We start from the raw sequence: 9593 nt of genomic DNA, 5'->3' as shown, positions 1-9593 counted from the left end.
CCCCCCCCCCCCCCCCCCCCCCCCCCCCCCGCTCCACCCGCTGTCAGAAAGGAAAGGTCTGTGTTACCTGCAGTGCCCGAGCTCAGATCCTGGTCCCGCCAGGGACTAGTTAGGAACCTAAAGTCAATTAGTTCTCTAAGCCAGGACTCATCTGTAACACGAGGGTAATAATTAATTATACCTCACTGGGTTGTAGGAAAGATTAAATACGACAAAGCACCTAGCACATAGAGGTGTTAATTGATTTGTTTCTCTCGTCTTTTACTTTATTTTATTTTTTTTGAGTATAGTTGACACACAGTGTTACATCAGTTTCAGGTGTACAACTCAGTGATTTGACAAGTTTATACATTACGCTATGTTCACCACAAGCGTAGCTCCCATCTGTCCACTTTTAATAGAGCAAATATGTGATATTCTAATAAATCTGGTGCCAGCTACTCTGCACAAGCCATTCTCTGAACCCCCGGCTCCCAGCTGGTGTGTGGGATCCCCTCCAGCTGCAAAAAATGTAAGGGCCTGAGATTCTGTGTTTGTTTCCAACAGGCTTCTTGGGGCCAGAGAGAAGCTGTGGTCAGCAAATCCGACGGGGCTGCAGGCGACAGGGCTAACCCGACGCTTGCAGCTGTTGGGTGGCCGGGATCTGTGCGAAAGAGGAGTCGAAGCAAAGGGAAAACTCCAAGCCCGAGAAGAGCCACAAAGGAAAAGGCAGCTGCCGGTTTGTCCCAAGTAAATCAAATTGTGACATTTATTGGGCTATTTCCAGAATAACACCAGCAAAACTGGAATGCAGGATAATCTTTTCCGAGAAGGATCTTAGCTAAGCAGCCTGCGAGAACCAGCCTTGTCTCCTGGAATCCGCCTGGCTTAATGAAAAGGTCATAGGTTGGGACAAACAGACTTGGGTTTTAATTCTGTCTCTACCACTTCTCAGTGACTCGAGGCAGCTTATTGAACCTCTCCAAGCCTCATGTTCCTCCTCCCTTAACAACAACAACAAAAGGTAAATCATAAATGAAGCTTGCAGGGAGATGGTGGGGGTTAGGAATTAAGAAAAGTACTTGATAGATAGGTGATACTCACTAAATAGGAAATATATGACCATGAGCGCACCACACCAGCGCACCAGGGTCCCCTGGACTTGGGACCATCATTTCTTAGATTTGTACCTGGTACAATGCAGAGAATTGGGTGGGGGAGGAGGAGGCAGGCAAGGTTGGGTGGGGGTGGGTGGTAGAGGGGAAAAAGGAGATCAAAAGGCCTATAAATATCTGTCAAACTTTAAAATGCAAATCCCTTGCCTGTGGCCCTGTTGGGACCAAATCTTCCATTATCACCTTTCTGGGAAGAGCTCCAGGGGAAAAAAAGGTTAAGTGTAGTCTTCCCTTTCATGGAATGGTTTGATTTGGTTTGGTGTGATTTTGTGGCCAAGTCTGGATATGGGATAAATGTTTTCATTCAACCCAGACCTGGAAGCATGAGTAGCAAGTTAAGACACAATTCATATGGGTTTCTTTGTGGATAGACCATGAATTCCTCAAGAAAACTGTCTCGCCCTTACTATAGCCGCTGCAATTTACATGATACTTGGCATAGAGTAACTGCTTGTTGGTTGGATGGATGGATGGGTGGATGGATGGATGGATGGATGGATGGATGTTTAGTCTGAGCATAGTAAGTCATCTTCACTAGTTGATGACCTAGTTCTCAAGAATCACCTTGCTCTACACTTCACTGGGAGCCATGATCGGAGGTGGGGGCATCCCCCCACAGGGGAACCATGGCCCTCTGATAAACTCTTGCATGGTCTCTCTAGCGGCCAGGGTTCTGTGCAGCCCCACACCTGAGTATGTATGACACTACAGAGCAGCTTTGCCCTCCCACTTGCCCCAAAGAGGTGACCTCTTCCTGTGAGTCCCCACTGTTGGTAACTTATTTTTGAAGAAAGCATAGAATTCCAGGTGAATTCCACAAAAAGGAACTTCAAGGGTAAGAGAGCCAATAATTACCTGACACTCCACTGTGTGTCAGGTCCATCTCCCGCTCAGCCCCCCACCACAAGTCAGAAACACGGAGGGTTACTTCCTTTCCTCCTTTCCTTTTTTCCCTTGCTGGCCTTGTTTTCTTGTTAAATTGTACTTGTATGTAATTGGTGAGTGGGTTTTTTCTAAAAAGGCTCTAACAAATGTCCCCAGTCTGGGATGACCTAAAACACATGTCATTGTTTAGACTCTATCCTGGATAAACTCACCGATGCTAGTCTTATCCAAGGACCTGATAGTCTTCTTCTCCCCTTCTCTAAATTGCATCCACTATGCAAGCCTCCTACCAAGCACTCACCTCTAGAAAGACTCTGAGGACTGCCCAGGTCCTCACTGACCACTCACTTCTGCATTCTGATGCCCTCAGACACCACTCCCTTCACCCAGAACTCGGTGGTATTGTTTGATATCTCAAGAGCACATGAGTTTGATATTACAACTAAATTAGAAACATCTCTAAGGGAGGGACCAGATATTATTCCTGTGTTCTCTGCAACATGCCTAGCCCAGTACTAAATCCATATTAAGAATTCAATAAAAAATGGTAGCATGTTGGTGGTCAAAGCATGGGCTTTGGCTTCAGGCAGATTTGGATTCAGAGGTTAACTTCATCCATTCATTCATTCAACAAGGGTGCATTAAATGTGTGCTACATGTTAGGCACTGTTGAAAGTTCTGGGAATATAACAAAGAACAAAATGAAGTTCCTTCTCTTGTGTTGCTATTCCAGCGGTAAGAGCCAAATGAACAAAAAATCTAGTGATTTGTGAAGAAAATAATGCAGAGTAAGTAAGAGGCAAGTATGAAGGAGAGTGTGTCCAAGCAGTGGAGGCGGCTACTTAGGTAGGATGCTCACAAAAATACTAGCTGAAGGGTGATAAGGAGCTTACTACCCAGAGATCTGTGAGAAGTCCAGGTAGAGGGAACAGCAAGTTCAAGAGCCAGAGTTTGACATGTTTAAGGAAATGAAAGAAAGCCAGCACCACTGGAGCGGGGTGAGCAATGAGGGGGAAGATGTTGGAGATAAGGTTAGGGAAACAGGCAGGGGTCAGCCATGGTGGACCTTATAGGCTCGTCAGGGACTTTGGAATTTATGCAGAGCATGACGGGAAGTTTTTACATGGGTGTGGGTTGGGGGGTCGTTAGGACGTGATTTGCAATTTCAATAGATTTATCTGGCTCACGTGTGTGCTGTGAAGGACTCGAGTGCATTGAAGTAAGGAGAACAGATTTGAAAGCGCTTTGGTGGTTCATGCAAGGGCTGCCAGTACCCGCCCTTTGGATACAACCCAGCTGGGAGGAGATGTATGTCCTGTGTGACCGCCGGTGTGTTGCTTTACTTCCTTCGGTTGCTTTCAAGATTAGTAAAACATGTATTTATCTGATTAGGACAAGGCCTGGCCCATTGTAGGCACTGCGCAAAGGTGATTAAAGTCAGAAGTGATTGCTAAAAAGAAGATGCTCCACAGTGAACTTGCCGATGACCCATCTTGAGGACCTTTGGCCCTGGTGGTTAGAGCTTTGAAGGAAGGGGACGAAAGCTCTGGGAGATTCAGTGTCCTGCTGTCCCTCACATCCTACTCCTTCTTCACACACCCAAATCCCCCAATCTCCCCAAGGGTTGACTTTGATAATTATTTAATTCTGAAAATTAAATAACTTTCATGATCTCTTCTTGAATATCCACAATACTGCTTTTCTGGGACTCTGAACTACTCTGATTTAGTGGCCAGTTTTCTATAAATCAAATCAGTACAGGTCATTGCATCTCACTGATGGATGGTTTCTTGAAAAGTGCCACAGCCTTAGATAATTGCGGAGTAGCTAGAAGCCGAAATCTTACCAAAGAATCTTTGGAGATAGACTAGCTCTGGGCTCCAATCCTGCTTCTGCTGCTTACTAGATGTTGACCTTGGATAAGTTCTTCAGCTTCTCTTAGCTTCATGTATAAGTAGGGGATAAAAGTGCCTACCTTTCGGAGTGTTTGTGGGACATATATGAGGAATTTGAAGACTTAGTAAAGTGAATGGACATAATAGTAAACACGCAATCTCTGTCATTTCTCTTCTACCAAGATTCACTAATGTTTTGCACAAGAGACTTTTTTTTTAAGATTTTATTTATTTGAGAGAGAGGGAGCATGAGCAGGGAGGAGGGACCAAGGGAGAGGGAGAAGCAGACTCCCCACTGAGCAGGGAGCCCAACGCGGAGCTCCATCCCAGGACCCCAAGATCATGACCTGAGCTAAAGGCTAACGCTTAAACAACTGAGCCACCCAGGCGCCCCTTGCATAAGAGACTTTTGAAACTGAAAAAAAAAAAAAAGCTTTTGGAACTATGTGAACCTACTCAAACTCTTTAGTGCCCAGTATACTCTGTCTATCTTGTCTTCCTACATAAACTAGAGATAATTACCATTTCAAAAAATCATACAGGTTATAATGGAACACATTTTAAAGACATCACTTGTGGTTCATCAATGGATTTTGTATACCAAAATCAGTGAACTTTGTACATTAATATATGTCTTTGAAGAGGCCCTTCATCCCCAATATGTAAATGAGTGTGAAGAAAGGAGGAAGTATCATTCTCTCACCGTGAGAAGGAGAAACAAGCAAGCAGCTAGTCTCTTCGGAACTAGCACAATTACTCAGACCACTGCCTCCAAGGCTAAAGAGGGTCCTTTGGTCTGTTTCACAGGATGTAGACCTGGTTGTACCGAGTCCTTTGACACCTCCCATAGAACTATCCCAGCTGTGAAGTCGTGGGGGCTTCACAGGGCCTGGACCGGAGACGCCTGTGTTTGGACAACCTGTAAAATAAGTCTTCTGGGATCTGGCGTCTGCAGAGAGAACTCAGTTTAATAGAGATGTAAATGATTTTAGCAATAATGATCACATTGGAGCAGTTACTGCAACTGGGATTACTTGAAAACAAAACAAAACAAAAAGGGAAAGGGTGTGAAGTCTACCTTCCCGTGGACATTGAATAAATCACTCATTCTCATTTCCAGATTCAAAGGGGAGACAGCCCTTCCCAACTTCACTCAGAGCTGTTGAGCAGTGGATGAAGAGATCGAAGTCATGATGAGGCAAACACTATAGAATTCTTTCACTAGGGCTCTGATCAAAGAATTCTAACTACGCAAGCAGTTTTTGCCATTTGGGGAGGTCGACATTTACTTTTTCAGGGCTTGGCACAGAATAATGCTGAGGAAGCTCAGATACTTAATCTCTATTAAAGAAGTTCTGCTTTGGTGCTTACAAGAACTCTCCCAAACATTAGCAAAATATTCAAAGCCAGGCTGCTCACGTAAGGGTCAGCCTACTTTGCTGATGACCCTCCCCTCTGCTGCCAAACAGGCAATTTATTGAATTTCTCTGGCCTGGAGATAAAGAAGCCAGCCATTCTGACCCTCATCAGAAAGGACTGCATTTTTTTGGACTCTTACGGGGGCTGACTCTGTAGCGTGTCAGTTTAAAGGCAATGTGGCAAGTCCTTGTAAGAGACTGATGCAAGCTGTTAGCTGAGCCTGATAAAAGCTTTTCCTGGCAAAGAAGGTGATAAACATTGGTGGGTTAATCTGCAGATGAAAGGAGGTTGCCTTCAGTGATATTATTTATACTGTTTTACCCCAAGTGCTACCAGCGCAATAGAATCAGTCAGCTGTTGGTTCAGCCTCTCCGCCTTCAGAAGGCAAGGCATCTCACCATGGCATCTTAAAATGACTAAGGGGCGCCAGGGATCAAGTTGATGAAGGGAAGCATCCAACCAGATTTGATCTTTCTCCATGGAGAATGGAAGAACTAAGACCCTGAATTCACCACCAGGCAATCCGCACCCATTCCCTGAAGCTTCGTGTACCAGCTGCTCTGCCAGGTGCTACAGATCCAGAAGGACAAGATGCTCGTGGCTGATGCCAGAGACAAAAATGCAAATGAACCAACACAAAATTATATACAGGTAATAATTTAGAAGTCTGTCGGAAATAGGAGGGAGCCATAAGAAGCTATATAACCTTTCTAGAGAAGAACATATTCACAGTGAGTCTTGATGGGTAAATAAGAGTTGGTGAAGCAGAGAGTCAAACTTTGCACAGAGTTCCAAGGAATACAAAAATAATTAAGATTTGATCCCTGAAAGAGTTCTCAGTCTTATCTTAGAAGAAGATAGATACAGGGGCGCCTGGGTGGCTCAGCGGTTAAGCGTCTGCCTTCAGCTCGGGTCGTGATCCCAGGGTCCTGGGATCGAGCCCTGCATCGGGCTCCCTGCTCCACAGGAAGCCTGCTTCTCCCTCTCCCACTCCCCCTGCTTGTGTTCCCTCTCTCGCTGTCTCTCTCTCTGTCAAAAAATAAATAAAATCTTAAAAAAAAAAAAAGAAAAAGAAAAAGATAGATACAGTTATAAAGAAGAATATTATGCCTCCTGCCTAGAAGGCACCCAACTAATATTTGTTGAATGAATGAATGAAATGTGATAAATACTCTCATGGAGGAAACCCCAGTTTCTCTGGGAGCACAAATAGAGCAACTAGTTCTGTCTGGAATTAGAAGTTATAACATTTGAATTGGTCCTTGATAGATGAAGAGGAGTTGTCTAGCTAATAAGGAAGGAGCAGGGACTTGGGGCAGTGAGCCACTCATGAGCAAAGACATAAACATCTGTTCAAGGAATAACAAGTGGTCTTAGATGGCTAGAGCCAAGGTTCATGGATGGCAATGTCTAAGCTGAAGCTGGAGAGATGGCTTGGGTCCAGACTGCCCCAGCCCTGTGAGTCATGCTGGAGTTCTGAGACCATATTTTGCAAGGACCGTGCAGCCATGCTTGGCACAGTGGGGACGGGGGGAGGATCATTCACACAGCTAGAAGTTACTGTGCTGAGCACTGTTCCAGGATCTGTGAACAAAACGGACTCAGTCCCTGCCCTCATCAAGTTTGTGTTCTGGTTTGGGAAAGACACAATGAAATAGACCCCAGAAACATAATGTCAGGTACTGTTGACTCTAAAGGGGAGTAATTTTAGATGAGGTCAGGAAAAGCTGTCGGAGCTGACATTTGAGTAAAGAATTGAATGAAGTAGGGACACATAGGGCATTTCCTTCACTAAGGAATTGGGAGACCTGAGTTCTAGTCCCAGCTGAAGCTTTTTCCAGCTGGCGGGTTTGGGAAAATTATTTTAAACTCCATAGACTTCCAGCCCGCTGTTAGACACAGAAAGGCATAGGAGGCCTTCACAAAGTAGGTCCTCAGTAAATATGTTAAGTGGCTGATCAATATTAATTACCAATTATATCTGAACAAGCACATTATTCTTTTTCCAGTATTGTAAACTTAGCTCAAATGCCATACCTTTTAGGATCCCTTTTCTGATGGTGCTAACCTGGAGATAGAGCTTCCTTTTTCCAAAAACACCTCTCCCACCCTCACACTGCTCCCTAGTAGAATGTTATGGTGTCCACATTTTTTTTTTACCCAAAGAGCAGTGTTGGGCTACATTCAGCTTAAATCCAAATCCGAAAGTTTGTTCTCCTTCCAAATGACGGTAGCTGACACAGATACCATTAAGGGAGCGCCTATAATATGTCGATGGTGGCAGTCACTTTACCTTTATTAAACCAACCTTATAGAATACCATTTACCACTGTGTCTCCAGGACCCAGCATAGTGCTTATCACATAATAGATGTTACATAAATATTTGAATCAATGAGTCTCAAAAAAGTCAGGAAATGTTCCCAAGTTCACATAGAAAATCTGCAATAGAAAAGAATTTAAAAATAGGCATGTCCAAGAACATGACCCATGTAACCCACACACACAATAAGTAGGGTCCTCCTTATTATGAAATCTGGAAGGAAACCCCAAACCTTAAGACTGATCATACAAAGCCCAGAGTAGTTAGGACAGAACAGGGCCTTCGTTTGAAGCCAACAGGGAGAAACCAATCCTGGGATTCGTAGCTTAGAGGCAGATCTTTGAAAGAGTATTTTGGAGTAAAGCAAGGCCTCAATGAAGTGACAAGCAAGTATGTAAGTGGCAACTTATGATAAAAGTCTGTATTACAAGTGACATCATAGACCAAATCAGCAAGAACAGAAACAACATAGGAGGCTTTAAAAAAAAAGGGGGGTGTAATCTGGACAATGAAAGAAGAGAAATCCTTCAGGAGGAGAAACTGAAAATTGACACCACAGTTCATCTATTTCATGCCTATATTCAATATGGGGCAAAATGAACCCAGGTTGGTCACTCCCAGCTCATTTTGTTTCCATCTCATAAAATCCCAAGTTAGATGCCCAGAGTGAACAAATCAAGATAAGCAGATCCCTGGAGAAATGTGGTTTTGTTTTTTGTTTTTTGTTTTTGAGGAATGTTTTAATAAGGATTGCTTTTGCTTCTAAATTTTCAAAATACTGCAATATAGCTCTTACAGAGTTGTTGAGAGGATCAAAAAGCTTGTGAAAAACCTAGTTTGCACATAGAAGGTACTCAAGAAATGTTCCTTTTCCCTCTTGCCCAGCAATTTTAAGTTCAGTGTCTTCCTCCTCCTCTGCGACCAGGTTGGGTGCACCTTTGGTACTTTGTATGGATCGATGAGCTCACATATTACATGTGGCTTATGCGGTCAGAATCCTTTAGCATCCTGGTCAGGTTCTTTGCTACATTTTGTCCTATTTATTTTGCCCTTTGCCCTAAGATACCTTAACCTTAGCTCGCTTTCTGCTCCAGATTCCTTATCACCCCTCCTCCATCCTTGGCCATTTCTTTGCCTGCATAGTGATTTGTTCCCTGGAGACCGGAGTTCGAGTAAGACTCCACAGTTGAAATGGATTGTTCACTATTCCATAAGCATGTCAAATCTCATCCTTTACTCCGTGTCGTTACTTCAAGCTATTCCCTCATCCACTGAAATGTCCTCTGTTCATAATGCTGCTCCAATCCTGCCACTCAAATTTCTGCCTATACTTCAAAGCCCAGTCAACTCTCATCTTCGCTAAAAAAAAAATCCTCCCTCCTCTGAAGGACTCATGGAGTATCGAGTGCCCTTTCCCTTCATTTAACAATTAATTCTGAGCTAGCCAATATAATTTATTCCTGTATGTAAATATGCCACATTTCCCTACCTTGCTCTAGATTGTCAATTCTTTGCAAGTAAAAATTGGGTTTTACACCACTTTGTATTTCCTGGCAGTCCTTGGCATTTGATGTGTATAATACTTATTCAATTGACCATCAATAAATATCTCTGGCATCAATCAATGTGCACTATCCAAATGACTTCACTTGGGACCAGGAACCAGTTACAGCAAGGCTTGGAACTACATCAAAGGTTGAATGTGTCAGGCATCTCAGAGCCTCTACCATCTTATTACCATACTCTTATCCCCAGGGATGTCAGAAATTGGTTAAATAAGCAGACCTATAGATTAGGAGGGAAGTTTTAGCTAAAGATCTGTATCTGGGTCAGAAGCATATATATAGTTGAAGTCATGAGAGTAGAAAATATCTAGACTGTATAGAGAGTAAGCGAAGAGAGAGAACTGGGATACCAG

The sequence above is a fragment of the Phoca vitulina genome, unplaced genomic scaffold (genome assembly GCF_004348235.1).
Source record: "Phoca vitulina isolate PV1807 unplaced genomic scaffold, GSC_HSeal_1.0 scaffold42, whole genome shotgun sequence".
In the NCBI taxonomy this organism is placed as follows: domain Eukaryota; kingdom Metazoa; phylum Chordata; class Mammalia; order Carnivora; family Phocidae; genus Phoca; species Phoca vitulina.
The sequence above is the reverse complement of the archived record's forward strand: the minus strand, read 5'-3'. Positions refer to the sequence as shown.